The sequence below is a fragment of the Papio anubis genome, chromosome 2 (assembly GCF_008728515.1).
Source record: "Papio anubis isolate 15944 chromosome 2, Panubis1.0, whole genome shotgun sequence".
In the NCBI taxonomy this organism is placed as follows: domain Eukaryota; kingdom Metazoa; phylum Chordata; class Mammalia; order Primates; family Cercopithecidae; genus Papio; species Papio anubis.
In genome coordinates this window covers 19184637-19203197 of record NC_044977.1, presented here as the reverse complement: position 1 = coordinate 19203197, position 18561 = coordinate 19184637, and positions in this window count along the sequence as shown.

Genomic DNA, 18561 nt, shown 5'->3' with positions numbered 1-18561 from the left:
TGGATTAGTCATTTTAGACCTATTCGTCTCAGCTGAGAGGGTCCAGAAGTCATACCTGGGAGGGTCCAAAAGATATACACTTGACCAATGTCACGAAAAATAGATTTGTGAGGGCAGCACCTGCAACTTTGAAGGTCCTTTTAATTGCTCTTCTCTGTATGTCAGATCTAACAGTGAGAACCCCAGTCCCTCAACTACAAAATTTAAATACAATGGGAATAATTGGATTCCAAGGTGGCAGGGACCAAGTGGCAGCACTCAACCATCAAAGACAAAGTAGGCATAGCTACCTTAATGCACAGCAGATGCAAAGTGGCAACCAGAATAGTTGGACTCATGTAGAACTCTGGCATTGGCTACTTAATCACATTGTTTCTAGAAGTGAAATTAATAGGAAGCCTACTGCATTTTTACTTAATATGTATAAGCAGGAAACTTCTAGGTCGAATGGACAAAAGACTAATTTGAATTATACAAACAGAACATCAAGGCCCCTCAATCAATTTCTAGACATGAGCCAGTTAACAGACCCAGAACACCTTGAATAAAGGGGAGGCTGGGTCCCCTTGAGGTAGGACCCCACTACACTGCTGACAATTTGTGATTTTAATCTTCCTCCCATCCTTCTCCAAGGAGACCTCTGGCCTTTTGCCAGGGTAACCATGTATTGGGGAAAGGGAGAAGATCAGACATTTTGGGGACAACCGGACACTGGTTCTGAGCTGACGTTGATTCCAGGGGACCCAAAATGTCATTGTGGTCCTCCAGTTAAAGTAAGGGCTTATAGAGGTCAGGTAATTAATGGATTTTTATCACAGGTTGACTTATTGTTAGTGGGCTTTGATGAAAACTGAACATTTGACTACAGGTTGTCAAGTAACCATGCGACATGAACTGGGTGCCTTCTGACCCGTCTAGCCATAAAATGTGTTGTGCACAGCAGCATTCTGTCATCAAATGGAAGTGGTATACATGTGATCGGGCTCAAGCAGGCCCTGAAGGCACAAGTAAGTCCACTCACCAAGGCTGACCTGGCTACGGCTACCACTGAGTGCCCAATTTGCCAGCAGCAGAGACCAACACTGAGCCCTCGGTATAGTGCCACTCCTCAGGATTATCAGCCAGCTACCTGGTGGCAGGTTGATTATATTTGACCTCTTCCATCATGAAAAGGGCAGAGGTTTGTCCTCACTGGAAAAGACACTCCAGATATGGGTTTGCCTATCCTGCACGCAATCCTTCTACCAAGACTACCATCCGTGGACTCAGGGAATGCCTTATCCACCATTATGGTATTCCACACAGCATTGCCTATGACCAAGGCACTCACTTTATGGCTAAAGAAGTGTGGCAGCTGGTTCATGCTTATGGAGTTCACCGGTCATACCATGTTCCCCATCATCCTGAAGCAGCTGGATTGATAGAACAGTGGAAAGGCCTTTTGAAGTCACAATTACAATGCCAACAAAGTGACAACTTTTGCAGGGCTGGGATAAAGTTCTCCAGAAGGCTGGGTATGCTATGAATCAGCATCTAATATATGATACTTTTTGTCCCATAGCCAGGATTCGCGAGTCCAGAAATCAAGGGACGGGAGTGGAAGTGACACCACTCACCATCACTCCTAGTGATTCACGAGCAACATTTTTGCTTCCTGATCCCACGACATTAGTTTTGCTGGCCTAGAGGTCTTAGTTCCAGAGGGAGGAACGCTGCCATCAGGAGACACAACAACAACTCCATTAAACTGGAAGTTAAGATTGTCAGTTGGTCACTTTGCGCTCCTCCTACCTTTAAGTCAACAGGCTAAGAAGGGAGTTACAGTGTTGGCTGGAGTGATTGACCCGAACTATAAAGATGAAATCAGTCTAACATTCCAGAATGGAGGTAAGGAAGAGTATGCATGGAATACAGGAGACCATTAGGGTGTCTCTTAGTATTACTATGTCCTGTGATTAAGGTCAATGGGAAACTACAATGGTCCAATCCAGGCAGGATTACAAATGACTCAGACTAATAGAATATATATAAAAAAAAATGTATTTATATATATAATATATAAAAATATATATATTCTATTTATATTTTATATATATATATATATTTTATTCTGTCCCTCTACAGAAACCTGACTAATACAAAAACATATGATTATTTTCTGCAATGCTGTTTGGCACCATTATGAGCTGCCCAGCCCAGAACAATGGGTGGTGAATGGTAGCCTTTATTATGACAATCCTGCAATTTGACCTATTTTTGTAAGAGGCAGGGCAAATGGTCAGAAATCCCATATGTACAGCCTCCATGGCCCTATACCAAAATCTAATAATTGCCCCAAAAGAAAGTCCAAAGGCATAACTAGATATTACACATGACCCTTTTCAAGGGCTACCTGTCTCTCAGGGTGAACAGCAACCTCTTCCATATAGCCCCTTGCCAAGTGCACTTGAGGCTACAACCCAAACACTGGAGACCCGACTAAGTCCCCCTCACACTTGGAGAGAAACACCATATTTAACTATCCCTCCATCCCCCTTAGGGAAGTAGTAGGAGCTGAGGGGCCAGTCCTAGTGCAGGTCCCCTTCTCTATAACTCATATACAGCAATGTAAGGAAAAGCTAGGAAACTATTCCAAGAATCCCAGAAAATTCACAGATGGGCTCCAAACTTGACTTTAGCCTTTGATCTCTCATGGAGAGATGTTCAATTCATTCTAGCAACCTGTTGCACCCCTCTTTAAAAGGAATGAATCCTTGAGACTGCCCACCTGAAAGCAGAAGATTTATGCCTGAAGCCCTCAGGGTAACCTCCTGGGCCCAGACATAGTCCCCACTACTGATCCTAATCAGGACTATAACAGATCCATGGGAATGAACAACTGGGCTAAATTTCTTGAGGCTCCTTGGAGGAATGAAAAAGGAAACTAACCACCAACCCCAGATCAGGCCGGGAGATAAGGTACTTGTTAAAACACGGAAGGAGGGATCACCTGCTCAACAATTGCAACCCAAATGGAACGGACAATTTTCAGTGGTAATGGCCATATCTTCTGCAGTGAAAGTACTAGGATTAGATAGCTGAATACCTCTTTCAAGGATCAAGTCTGCTGTACCTGAAGTCTCATACCTGGAATCTGGAAGCTCCTATAAGCCACCACACCTGTGAACTTGTAGAAGACCTGAAGAACCTTTTAGAAGACAGCCAGAAGATAAGTAAATGCCTGCCAACTTTCCTTGGTGTTTTTGTTGCATAGTTACTGTCGGCTGGATAATAGTAGCCATGCTTTTATATTTTTTGCAGTTTAATTGCCTTCTTTTGATCGAGTCAAATCACTATCTTTGTAGTAATTAAGCAGAATGTTCTAATTCATTCCCATAACAAACATTCCTGACAACATAGGTATCCACCCCCTAAAGTTCCCATTAGATCTTTTCATCAAATTCATTTCCTCTCACCTAGAGACTATCAAGCTTCACATGATCAACTGACTAGGTTTCCAGCCAGTTCCAAATGAAGACAACAACCCCAGCCATCAAGAATCTACCTTGTCTCCACTAGACAGAGCAGGATGAGTTCCGTGATCCCCAGTAGGTAGGGACTGTGCCCCATGTCAGTATGAAGCAGTTACAGAAGAAAGACCATCAGTCCCTCTGCCTCCCACAAAGATTTGTAGGGATCATGTCTCTTAGTGAGGAAATGAAGCAGGAAAATAGGGTCTGGAGGCAGAGAACCTAAGGCTGATTCATGCTGATTGGATATCAGAGGCTACTCACTTTTCAATCCCTCCTTTTTCTGGGTGGCAGTTGAAAAATATAAGTACCTCTGATTGGTCCCTTCCCACAACCAATCGGATTGGTTGCAGGCCTATTCTTCATTCTGATTGGTTCCCTCCTGCAATAAATTAGACTGGCTGTGGGCCAATGGGAAACCTCTAGGTTTAGGTTTCCTAGGTGGATATTCGAAGCCGGAAAAATGCTGTAACCAATGCTCTTTGGCCACTTGCTTGAGCCTGCTCCCACCCTGTGGAGTGTACTTTCATTTAAAACAAGTCTCTGCTTTCACTACCTTGCTTGGTGTGTTTCATTCAGTTCTTTGTCCAGAACACCAAGAACCTGGCCTTGTTTCGTTTTGCATTTTGTCCAATTCTTTGTTCAAAATGCTAAGAGTCTAGACAACTACCCTCAACTGGTAGTTGGACAACTGGACAACTACCGTCAGCAGTAACACTAGGGCTGTGATGACCATCTAATGAGTAAATCGATGATGATAATAATCGTTAATATTATGAGTTTTCAGTATGCCATGCATGTGGTAAGCGATGAACAGACACATAGACACACTCACATACATCCTCATTTAACTCTCACAACAATACTACTTTCCATGCAGAAAGTTTTTGTTTGTTTTTGGTTTTGTTTTTTTGCTCTGTTGCCCAGGCTAGAGTGCAGTGGCACGATCTCGGCTCACTGCAAGCTCCGCCTCCTGGGTTCATGCCATTCTCCTGCCTCAGCCTCCCAAGTAGGTGGGACTACAGGTGCCTGCCACCACACCTGGCTAATTTTCCATGTAGAAAGTTTTGAATAAAGTTATTGGTGTGTTTTATCTTTCCTACTCTACCTTTTATATAACAGAGACTTAGCAAATGTCTGAATGAATGAATTGCCTTATATTTCCACATATGAACCTATATTGCATAGAAAAATGTAAATGAAGAATTTTATGATTTGTTCATAATAATGATTTTTCTTCTCATTCTGACTGCTACATGGTTCAGTAGTGTTGTGTATATTCATATTGTTGGGCATAGCTCTCCAGAATTTTTTTCTATCTTGGAAAATGAGAACTCTCTACTCATAAAATAACAATTCCTATTTCAACCTTTCCTTCACCCTGGGCAACCACAATTCTGCTTTCTGTTTCTATGAATTTGAATCATTTAGACAATTCATTATCATTATTTTTGATTGCTAAATATTTATTAAATGCTTCACATAGTGGCAGTGGAACAAGTACATCAAAAGATGTATGCTTTATGTTGGATACATGCAAATCTCACTTTCACTGCCCTCATGCCCCTTCCAAAACATATATGCGTGAGAGAAACAGAGGTAAAAATTTATTGTAGAAATCTGCACAACCTAATTTAAAGCTGAAAGCAATGTTTCCTTGGGTAACAGTAAAGAAAAAAAGAAAAGAAAAGAAAAGGTAATCTCTTTGAAACATAAATCACTCCCAAAGGACCATGTGGGAATTCCTAGACTTCCTCTCTTTCTATTTTTGACTCTTCTTTTGGAGAAGAGTTTGAAAAGAGAAGCATGATTGGAACATTAGGAGTCTTTTTGTCTTAGTAATCATTGAAAAAGGAAAGTCTGAAAGAAACTTCAAATTTCCCCTATAACTGAGTAAAAGGCAATTAAATATAAATTGTTTTGTTCTCTCTCTTGATTGTTACATTTATATTTCTTGAGGTCAAAGTGACTTTCCATAGTCATACATAGATTCTACTTTGTAACCCCACTTTAACTAACAAAGTACTCAAAAAAGCATCAAACTGTGCATTAAGACAATATCCAGGTGGCCCAGAGAAACCATAAAAGGATTTAGGCTAGGAGTCAAAATATTATCCTTTGGGAGCCCTACATGAGACCTAGAAATAATATCCTGTTGGTTTGGGGCAACCTTTTCAAAGAGTTTTAATCCTTCTAAAAATCCGCATGTATTACCTTAGGATGCAACTTCAGCCATGTATGTGAAAACATAGGTGTGAAATGTCTATAGGGCCTTACACCTCTGGGCCCATAGTTGAAAAGAACCTTCTCTAGTTTTTCCTTTATTTTTGTCATTTCTGTCCTAAATAGATTCCACATTTTTTTTTTATTTACTTACTTAACACATGTATTTACTAAGTGCCTTCCATAGTCATTACCTCTATTAGGTAAGGTTCCAGCACTGTGAATTCAAAATTGAACAAGATACACAATGTCCCTGCTTTCATGAAGCTTTGGTCAGCCTATTATTTGATCATAAGATTTAGGAACTTAAACATAAAAGCTTGAATGGGATCCTTAGAAATTACGTAGTAAATTATTTCCCTACCTAAAGAGATAATTTACTCAGATTTGGTTGTTATGCCTGAAGAACTACAGTCGTGAAATTTCTCCAACTTTCACATTGGAGTTGATGTTCTTGTATGTAATAAAAATACATATGTGGAATATTTCTCATGCAAGCCAAGGTAAAGAGGTGATCTGTGATAGTAGAGTTTCTAAACATAATAAAGGATGCCTAGTTATATTAAAATTTTATGTAAGTATGTCAAAATATTGCATGTGATACACTTATGCTAAAATATTATTTGTCAGTTTTCTGAAATTCAAGTTTAATTGCAAATCATTTAATTTTTTGTTTTGTTTATTTTTTGTTTTTGCTAAATGAGGCAACTCTATGCAGTAGGGAAAGAAGGAAGGACAGGCAAAGCTCATTTGTATTAATTAATTAATTATATAACAAAATAATTAAATGGAGATCTAATGCCAATGATTTTGGATTATGATACCATTAGCAATATACTTTGGAACTCCATCCTAGCCAATTATCTTTGTATAGGGATGGCATTGGAATAAGGTGTGCATGATTGGGCCTACAATATAATTTGTATTGTAGATTCTTAGATTAAAAACAAATGATTTGTGCTGCTTACTTTTAGAAAAGCCATATGTTTTAATTGGGGTCAGGGATGGGGGCTTTTGGGAATCCTTATATTTTCATGGCCTCTCCTCTAAGCTGTGAGGCCACATGAGAGCATAACGCATTCTACATTGTGATGACTATACTTTAATTTTTATCGTGCTGTATCATAAGCTCTTTCGGAGTAAGGTGAAACAGAGAGAAATTTTCGTAATATCCCTGTAGTTTATGTTGTATGTGTTAGAGTTCTACCAAAAGGTAAAGTGGTAGATGTTTAGAGAATAGAAATAATTGTGCAGTAAACTTCACTGCAGCTGAGTCCAGACCTATGTTTCTTACCGACCTCAACCAACTATGCAGCACAATGCTCTCTAAATATTGTGTGGTGGTGTGAAAAGAATTATCTCCCAAATGCCTTATGCTCTTCATCTCAGCTAAAAAGTACAAATTCTAAGATTTTCATAAAGGCTCCTCATAACTTCTATGTATATAATGGAAAAGTCTGGAAAAAAATATATATATATATAATACACATTGCTTATCTTGAGATCTTTCATTATTTCAAAGCAAGAAAATTAGGAATATTTTTAATAAATTTCCCAGAGAAATAAATATATCAAGTATTTGTTTTACATTATCTCTCTAGATAAAATGTATATATTTGATTGAAAGTAATTTACTTGCTGGGTTACAGTACATCTTAAGATAACACAAAATCCAAACTGATCCTTTAATATTGTGCTTCTCAATTTAACAATGCTTAATATTCATTATGAGGTCTATTATATTAAAAAGGTAACTTGGTGCTATTGATCATAAGTGGATTCAATGAGGATTCTACGTAGAAAGTTCTAGATCCTATATACAACACTGTTACTTTTTTCGGTGAGGAAATGAACACGCAGAGAGGTTAAGTAGCTTGTCCCAGATCACATCACTAGAAATTAAAACTTTAACCTGATTATCTTCATTCCGAGTCCTCTGCTCTGTTTATTACCTCTCCATGTTTTTTCCTCAAATTCAAGAATTTGGCTTAAATACTAAAATATGTAAATATGCCCAGAAATGACAAACCATATAGGTGAAATTACGACATTACTTGTTTTTATACTAGCATTTAAACAAGCGGTTTAAAAGTTTACATTCTTTATATTTTTCTTTTTAGCAGTTCACATAATGAATTTCAAGGAAGTATTTACTTTCTTACCAAGTAGAAATAGTTCCCTTATTGCTTTAAACTGTCTTGGACATTGCCTAAATGGCTTTCATGAGGTGAGAACAATGTAGGTTCTCAGTTGGACACGCTGGTAGGGTTACCATCTGAGTTTCCTCTGGAAAGTCTGAGAATAAAACGTCTAGACTGATTTTCAATGCAGAAGCTCAAACTTCCAGAAACTTGGGGCAGTCACAGCAGCCTGAGGAGATGGAATAAGCCCAGCTGGGGCATGCATAGTCATGCCGTTTCCATCAGATTAAACACCAATTCCAGCTTTTTCTCTCTCCTGCCAGAATAAGAATCAACTCACTCTTCCCATGCTACCTCCTCAGTGAAACCTTTTTTCAGTTTCTTTCTGGTTCTGTTATGGTTCTACTTTCAACCAGATTTCTTCCCTTCTTCTCTCTTGATGAATTTTTGGCTAAATTTTGGAATATATTCCTTTTTTAACTTTATTTGCTTTTTAACTCTGAATGGGTAAGCAGAGTAGATACTTATTTTTGATTGATAAATTTATTTATTTATGCCATAAATAATAAATACTCCTTGCACATAATACATAAATCAAAAGAGGGATGAAGGTCACTCCATTACACAACCTCAGTTCATATCGCCCACATATTGGCCCTGCTGGAAGCAGTTGGAAAAGCTTAGACATCCTGACAGGCTCCGTAGCCTCGATGTTAGGGTTGGCTTTCCTACTCCTGTTCCCTGAGTACTAAATCAGGGAGCCCTATCATATCATAGAATAATGTAGCATTTTATATGTGGTGGGAATGAACTCATGATTATACCCTTCTAGGGTTTTTTTCTCCAAACAATAGTGTTTCCTAGAGTTAAAGCATAAAACAGAGCATCTTTAAGTAATCCTGGTGGTCCGGTGGCCAAGGTGGAGCATTTAAATTTTATGAGGCTAACCCTGTCTAGACAAACGCCTGCTATGGATGTAGAAATTACCCCTGGTTATTACTTACCATGCCCAGGCTGACTCAATAATAAAGAGCTGGCTGGGCAAGGTGGTTCATGCCTGCAATCCCAGCACTTTGGGAGGCCAAGATGGGTGGATCACCTGAGCTCAGGAGTTTGAGACCAGTCTGGCCAACATGGTTAAACCCTGTCTCTACTAAAAATACAAAAATTAGCTGGGCATGGTGGCGAGCGCCTGTAATCCTAGCTACTCAGGAGGCTGAGGCAGGAAAGTCGCTTGAACCCAGGAGGTAGAGGTTGCAGTGAGCCGACATCATGCCACTGTACTCCAGCCTGGGTGACAAGAGCAAGACTCTGTCTCAAAATAAATAAATAAATAAATTAATAATAATAAAGAGCTAAGAAAACAGCCCACAACAGGGATTATAATGCATGAACCTATGACAAAGGCAGATACATCTAGGAAGGCTGAGATCCAACCATGAGACTGAGGGGTTCCTCTGATGGAGTCTGGGGGAACCAAGGAATATTTCTTGACCTGGGAGACATGTGAATACATACAAAGATGGACATATGCGGCTACCAGAGAGTTCAAAGTTCATTCCCAAATATCTCCTTATTTCGTCTACTTCTATTTTTAACAGTTCTGCAAGAGTTCAGGTACTGTGCTCTGAACTCTAGCAGTAGAATTCTAACTGAACTCTCTTCTCTACTTCCACTCTGTTCTCCACCTTGCAGCCAGAGGGATTCTTTAAAATACAAAGAGCATGCAAGTTTGATCATGTAATACATATTCTTCATCATTCTTAAATGTTTTTTCCATTTTAAGGTAGGGCACACTTCCTAAGGGGTGTTTCACGGTGGGACTCTTAATTCTACACTTCAGCCTCACTTCTCACTGACTCTTCTATGTTCCAGCCAGTCTCACCACCAAACTGATCTTTCTTTCAGGCTCTACTACTTACCAGACTTCCTCCTGACGCAGAGTATTTATACATCTGGTTCCTTTTGGCTAGAATGCTCTTCCCTATATCCCTGACTGGTCAACTGCAACTCAACCACTAGCTTCAGCTCAGGTTTATCTTCCCTGGGAAAGCTTTTTCCTAATCTCTGATTAGGTCAAATCCTGATGTAGAAGTTTCCTTGCACCTCTGCTTGACAGCATTTACCACGATTATAATTTTACTCCTCTTTATGTGATTATTGAATAAATGTCTGCCACTCCTACCAGACTACAATATCTATGAAGGCAATTAGTGGCATCTTTATCATACAAAGGGGAAAGGGAACCTTTTGTATACCAAGCACCCAGCACAGAGCTCAAATTGGTCACTTTCTATATATCTGTTGAATGAGTAAGTTGGACTCTTAAGAAGTGGAACCAGTCTGTTTCTAGCTGTTTCTTTTAATGGACATTAATTGGGCTCTTAATACTTAGCAGTCAGAAGTTCTAAGATCTTCAGGTGTCTGGGTGGGGAATCAAGCCAAATAAGGTGGGAACTATAAAGTGGAGGGCTCTGCACACTTGATGATGGTGACCTCAAACTGATGACAGAAGTAGCCAATGTTCCCACCACTATAGTTTCTCCCACAGGCTTCAGATTTGAGACAATTTCTGTTTTCCACCAATCTCACCACATATATTAAGTAAACATTAAATTGCTTTTTTTTTTCAAAATCACAAATAGAAGCCAGTTGAAGCCATTCTTCAGCTTAAGATTACTGTGTTACCATACTATGTTGATATTCTTGCAACTAAAACAAGGATGTGAATATAACTGATTAATGTGAGACTTCAAAATTTATTAGAATTAACTATTGGTGTTTATATATTTTTGCACATATCATGCTATTTTTTAACTAATTGATTGATTTCATTTTTAATTGCCAAATAAAAATCATATATATTTGTGGTGTACATCACAGCATTTTCATGTATGTATACATTGTGGAATAGTTAGATAAAACTAATGAACATATCTGGACTTTTATTTTTGCCTTTGAGAACTGCTAGAAATTTAGGCTTCTCCATTTGGAAACCACTTCTCCAGTTGGAAACCTATGACAAAAGCAGATGCATCTGAGATCCAACCATGAGACAGACGGAGGGGTTCCTCTGTCTCTCTTTAAATCCCATAAAAACAGGTCAACAGAATTGGGGTGTGGGGGTGACCTTCCCCTCCATTCTGCAGTTTCTGTATTCCTCTAATAAGATTGTAACATGGAATATTTGGTCCTACAGGCTACAGTTAGTCATATTATTCATGTAAGGCTGTAGCCTGACAGTGCTTTAGGCAGAAGCACCCAGTTGAAGATGAAGTAGATAGTGGTCCATGCCTTCACTCAGAAGACATTTTTCAAAACCGCAATATTGCCAATTTTACCCTTTTTTTAAAGTTGTAAACTGGTATTGCAATCTGAGGGCTACATTTAGTAATAATTCCAGACACACATGGCTGGTTTCCTAAAGCCAAATAAGTATTTAGATAATAGAAAGTACAAAAGGTCAAGTGTAGGCCTGCCAAAGCTTGATGGCAATGCATGTATTTAGAAAAAGAAACTGATTTTCTTTATTTTACTTTGAGACAGTATCTTCGAAATCTTCACTTACAATAAAATAATAGCATATCATCTTCATGGAATGCAAGGAATAATTAAAACCTGCCCTTGACTTACATTACAGGAGTTGGGGGAAAATAAATGAAGTTTTATACATAAAAGTGCTTTGAACTTTTAGGAGGAAGGCTGTATATAAAAAAATCTAAGGAATACTTATTCTAGGGTTTCCTATAAGTAAAAATTACATTTAAATCACATATAATACTTCTTTGTCATAAAATCTGAACTAATTCTGGCTGGAAATTGATCAGATTCAACCCAGTCAGGGAAACACTGGCATTGGTACTCTCTAAAATGCTGGTGTGACAGGTAGGCATAAAAATCTTGTGCTGACTACAGCGAAAACTGAGACAGTGGCTGAGCAGTTCACTTAAGGTGAGTCAAGAGCAGAATTCCTCTGCTCAGATGCCTTTTGAATTAAGTGAAAAATAGAGCAATTATACTTGTCTCCAGAACAACCTCTAATACCATTCTCCTGCATCATTCAAGCTACACCCACCATTAAATTGCTCTTTAAAACCACTAAACTGCAGTCCTGTCTAAAGGTTAATGATGCAAACCTATAACATAACATTCATAAACTGTTTCAGAAAGAGGAAGTTAAGTTTTAACTGGCAAGCAGAAATAATATTCACAATATTGTTGTAAGTGCAAATAGTATTCACAATATTGTTGTAAGTACACGGAACACAAGCAACAAAGGATATCCATTCATTTTTTAGTAAGACCAATTGATGCAAAGCTATGCTATGATTCAGGACTGACTTTTCCTTTAACCTGATATTTAGACATTAGTGACAGTAACAGCACTTTTTATGATCAGGTTTTTGCCTACCTATAGCTTGGGATGGAGTGTCCAGAAATAGCCTTTCCTGAATCTTTGGGAAGTGGAAATGGAGATGGTGAGAGGAATAAGAAACCCCTCTCCCTTCAGACCACCTGGACTCCCAGTGCAGCATCCAACACAGGATCTACTTCTGGCCAGTGGGTTGGTGAGCCAGTAGAAAATGAGAAGCCCACGAGAGGCCACAGCTCTGAGATCTGTGCCAACTCTCTCTGACCACAGTGTTTCCAATGGTTAAGGGGCACCTAGACACTGTTGCTCTGGAATGTAAAATGAGGACTTACCAGTCTACTTGCAGATCCGTGGAAATATTTTTGGTTGGATTTTCTGAATATTGATGACAGAAGATAATCAGCTGGAAGTCCCTTATTAAAGCATGAGCCATTTTCCAAACATGTGAAGTTTGAATGGCCAAAATAAAACATGTTTTTCTTCTTCTTCCCTACCTAGCAAAAAGAAAGATCCCTGAGGTTCATGGGCAAGAGGCTAGGTGAACCCCTCTTTCTCCTAATTTGTATAGAAGCTCCTTATTCTGTAAGGGTGAAGATAGAAGGGAACTAAAAAATGGCAAGGTGACTTTTCTGACAATATCATGAGAAGTTGAAACATACTCTAATAAATACAAATGAATAGGAAAAAAAAACAAAGAAAAAATGAGGTTATGTTTATGATCACCTAGAATATATTTCCCAGGGCTTACGCAGTGGTCCTGCACACATTTGACCTTTTAGGGTGTGTACATAAGCAGGGGTTAGTTTAGGAAGGAAACAGAAGCTTACCTGTTCCCCAGTGATTTACATGAATGAATAAACCAAAACAAACATGCAATTTAAAAAAATAGCCAAAAGCTACATTCACATTTGTCTGGGAATTCATGTTGGGGAATGACTTTTTTGGAATTGTAACAATGAAATGGTAACATTTTGATCATTTTAATCATCATTCATAAATCTCCCACAGTTTTGCCAAAGTAAATATATTTGCTTTGAGTTAAAATGTACCAATTTTGTACTTTGAAATACTGTTTTCCTTTTTTCAAGAAGCCAGATAATCAACACTCAGGAATTTGAACACAACAAAGTGTACCCTGGGCTTCAGCTCTAAAACTATTTTATGTCTAAAAATGATGGATTTCATTTGCCTCCCAGAATTAACAAATGTTAGCATATTGCTATATTTGCTTCTTTATTAAAATAAATAAAATGTGTAGCTATTGCTGATGCATCCCTCCACATCTTATTCCCTTTCCTCTCTCCCTAAAGAAAACCACAAGGCCACTGAGTCAAGCACAATGCTAAGAGAGGCAAGCTGTGCACTGTAGACCCCAGTTGTTCAGTGGGGAAGTCCAATAGCCACTATATAAAGTGTCTGCCTTTGATTTTGACCACCCATTATGTGTGTTTGTATCTTTACACAATATCATTATTGCTTTCAGTGCTTTAAAAATATCTACAAGGACACAAAACTGTAAATGTTCTTCTATATCTTGTATTATTTTCATTCCAGGTTAAACTAGAGTTGGTGGCTGTCTGCCCATTAACTATTCCCTCTCCATTCCTTAATAGAGCTCCAATTTTCTTGAGACACAATAGGTACATCCTTTCAGGGAGGAGAGCCTATTTCCGCGTCAAGGATAAATTCTGATTTGTCTAAGCAATCATGGTAATCTTACTCATTTCCTGTGAGTGAATAACGCAGGGCATGCAACATAATTATAGTCAATGAAACAGGCAGAATCCTACTGGTAGTCTTCTGAGAAACATTTCTTATTCTTGAAAGCACACAAATGGCTTCATTTTCTGCTGGATGCTGTCATATCTGAATATGAGACCTAGAATTGTGCAGCTGTCTTGCTGCATTGAGAAAATTGGCCCGAAGATAAGTCCACATAATACGGATGGCAGAGCAGAAATAAGGGGGAAAACAGGGAGAGGCTATCTTAACCAATCTTCAGGCCATAGCACCTCAGGCTTCTTTTTAGATGAGTTCATGCATTTCTTCTTTTGTTACTTTCAGCAAAAAGCATCTATGGAGTTTTTTGTTGTTGTTGTTGTTTTTGATGTTGTGAAATACAGTTTTCTTTAACCACATTAGTCAGTAAGTAGTTCCACTGTATCCATTTCCATACTAATGGACATCTCGATTATTTTAAGTTTTTTATGTTACTAACAATATTACATCAGATTTCCTAGCTCATGTCTCCTTATAAGTATTAAAAAACTAGAATTGTTATGTTGTGTATGTAAGATATACACATCTTTGCCTTATTAGATATTTCAAAATTGGTCTTCAAAGAATCTCAAGCAATTTACACTAAAAAGAACTTGAAACAATTTTTATTGCAGCATATACACGAGTATCTCTTTCTCAACATTGTTGCCAATATTTGATATTTTCAAACTTACATTTTGCCTTCATGATGAAATGATGTCTTGTTGCTTTCATTTACATTTCTATATGTGCAAGTAAAGTTGAGAAACTTTAAACATATTTATTAGCTATTGAGGTTTCCTTTTTAATTAATTATTTCTCTAAGGCATTCATTAGTTTTCCATGGGACTGTGTGTTTTCTTGTTAGCTTTTAGAATTATTTAGTATTCTGGATTTCAATGGTTTCTCAGTTATATGTACTATAATGTCTTTTCCCAGTATATTACTTAACTTTTATTTATGATATCTTTTGTGACACAGGCATTTTATACTTGAATGTAGTCAAATTTATCAATTGTTTCACTTATAACTTGTGCTTATTTCCTCTTAAATTTTTTTCTTAATTCTTTCCCATGAGTATATAATAATATGAACCTAAATTTTCTTCATAATTATAAAGTTTTGCTTTCATATTCCATTTAGCTTTTTTATATTTAGTCATCTCTGTTTTGCTACTGTCATTAATGACGTGGGGACTTCTAAGGCTTTTTATTGTAGAAATAAGTTGCATCAGCTAAGGTCCAGTCAGAAAAGAGACATCATGTTCCGTATTCTGGGAGGAAATTTAACATAAAGAGTTGGTTACACAGACATTGAAGGAGTGAAAGGACAAAAGAAGAACATTTTTTTAACCCAGAGATAATAACTTAAGGAAGTTGACACTAGCTTCAGTCTGAGAGAAAAGAAGGGAAGATTCTAGAGTTACCAGAGTCTAAAAACTCAGAGTAATCCCTTGCAGAGTTAGTGCTCAGATCTTTAAGAAAGGAACATCACTAGGTTCCTGCTGGGACCTCTGATGGGTAAGATGAGGCTGGCTCTGGAAGCACTGAAAGAAATCAAAAGCTGGAGTAAACTGTGGCTTCTGGGCTGAACTACTACTGCTTATATGAGTTGTTATTGTTAAGGCAATGCTAATAAGAAATCAAGAAAAACAACAAAGTTCTCTCCTCTCTGCTTTCCAATCTACATTTGCAGTCTACCTTTGCAATATGAGGCAATCTTGCCTCGTATTGGCAGAACTCAAGAGGAAGCCAGCTAGAAAGGAATCTGGCAAATATAAATTGCAATTTCCTCATTACAGCTTTACTGAGCATAGTAAAAAGGGTGGATTTTTATCCAAGAGACAATATAGATAAATAACCAGCATGGGAATGCAAAAGGACATGCAACGTGATCCACAGGGGTGAGGAAGAACATAGTAGATGTCCATTGTTTTTTAAGAGAGAAAAAATATTCAATTTTGCTAATATTTAAAAAGATTAATTTAGAGTTTTTATACTGGTGCCCTCACTCAACAAGTATAGTGTTGAGTTTAAAGTGTTGTTGAGTTTAAAGATAAGCTAAACACTTTTGCCAAAATACACATTCTGAACTTGATCTTAGATATGAGTTAATAGTTACTGTCAACAGTATGCTACCTAGTAGATATATTTTACAATAAACACAATTAATTTAACCCTTTGCAATTAGTTTGGCTCTTCCAGATAAAGCTGACATTTTAGCAGTAAGTGAGAAAGAAGCAGGTTTTCAATAGTCACCGCATTTATGAAGAGGATGGGGGTGGAAAGAGAAGAGGAACATTCCATTATGTGACTTTGCTAACAAAAGTAATATATACATTAAGAATATCAACTGTATATAATAATCTTAAAAATTACAATATTCTAGTCTAAACATTTTCCAAATGAAAGATTCAGTGTATTTTGAACCTTTCACTTGGAAAATGTTTAATCTAGAATATTTTAATTTTAAAAATTATTATTTTCTAAAAATATAAAAATAGATCGCTTTCTAATCACTTTTCAGAAACAATAGATTGACATTAGAGAAGATGAAACTTTACTAGCTGAATTTTGGCAAAAAATATTCACAATTGGTGGACGACAGTAAAAAATGGATCTCAAGATATAATTGCAACCAAAGATATTCTTGTTTTCATTTGAGACATACAGGCTGTTAGTAATCTTTTTAAAACTAAAGCAGCTATTAGTATTAAATATAAAATAAGCTGAACTAAAACCAGGTTTTGAGTCACTATAACATAAACTGTAAAACTAAGATTTATTTTTACAATGAAGAATATTTGCTTTCAACAAAAAAGTAAAAACAAAATAATTTTATATTGTTATTAACATAAAATATGCTTTTTGATTTGTCTTATTTTAATAGGTATATTTTAAATTTTTTATAATTACATATTCGGTCAGTAGTACATAGATGTAATTTGTGAACAAAAATTAATATAGTGGGTCTGTGTGAACAAATCTGGTTATTTTTAATCTAATGAAGTATATAGCAGGGTGTACAATCAAAAGTATTTGGAGTTTACTTATCTAAGCAGCTGAGACGTCTTACTTATTTTAACTCCTAAATCTAAATTATGTAATATTCTAAGGGCTATCCCAAAATATATAGACTAAGAGTTTGAAAGCTTCTTTTTTCTAAAGTTATATCATGTAACATAAGCTTCCATTATTTTAGAATTAAATACTTCAGAATTTTCGTAGGATGAAATTCTTTGATAAGTAAGTGACTTCCAAGCATTAGTTAAGCATCCTTTATAAAAATTAGTCATATTCTGTATGGTTTTCTGAATTCTGTTTTTTATATAATACATATAATTTAGTTCACAGAGATTATATAACTATTTTTAAGCTTTTTATTTATTAATACACAATAGATGTACATATTTTCAGGGTATGTGCAATAATCTAAAACATTCATATAATTTGTATAATTGGGATATCCATCACCTTAAGTATTTTCTTTATGCTGAAACGTTTGAATTATTTTCTCCTATCTTGAAATATATAATAGATTATTGTAAACTATTCTCACCCTATTGATATATCAAACACAAACTCTTATTTCTCCTATCAAACTGTATATTTGTACCCATTAAAAATTTATCTTCATCCTCCACCTCCCTGTTAACCTTCCTAACCTCTGGTGACCACCAATCTACTGTATCTTCACAAAATCCTTTTTTTTTTTTTAGCTCCCACTTATGTTTGAGAATATGCAATATTTGTTTGTCATTCTGTGTTTGGCTTATTTTACTTAACATAATGATCTCTAGCTCCACTGATGTTGCTGCAAATTATAAAATTTAATTTTTTATGGCTGAATAATATTCCGTTGTGTACATATAATACATTTTATTAATCCATTCATTTGTCGATGAACACTTAGATTGATTCCATATCTTGGCTATTGTGAATAGTGCTGCAATAAACATAAATGTGCAGTTATCTCTTCAATATATTGATTTCCTTTCTTTTGGATATATACCCAGTAGCCGAACTGCTGCATCACATGGTAGTTCTATTTTTAGTTTTTTGAGGAACCTCTATACAGTTTTCCATTCTGTACTAGTTTACATTCTCACCAACAGCGTACAGGGTTTCCCCTTTCTCCACAAGGTTGCCAGCATTCTTTATTCTCTATCTTCTTAATAAAAGCCATTTTAACTGGGGTGAGATGATAAGAGAATATGTAACACTCTAAAATTAAACTCTAATTGATTAGCAGAGTATAGGTTAAAGTTCATATATTTTCATGAGTTTTCTACTTTAGTGCGTGTTTGTTCTTAAGTGAGCAAGTCAGTCTACCCATTTAGGTGCTGAGGCTTGGAAAACGTCAGCCCAAAGCACCTTGAACTGAAGGAGACGGAGAGGGTCAAAGAATCAGGAAGGTCACTTTGACTGTCTCCTGGTTTTTGTGTGAAAGTTGACCATAAAGAAAATTCCTGACTTATCTCGCCTGAAAGTAGATCATTCTAGAGGGATCCTGCCTCATACTCAGGAGGAAGGAATGCTACATGGAGAGGCCAAGAAGA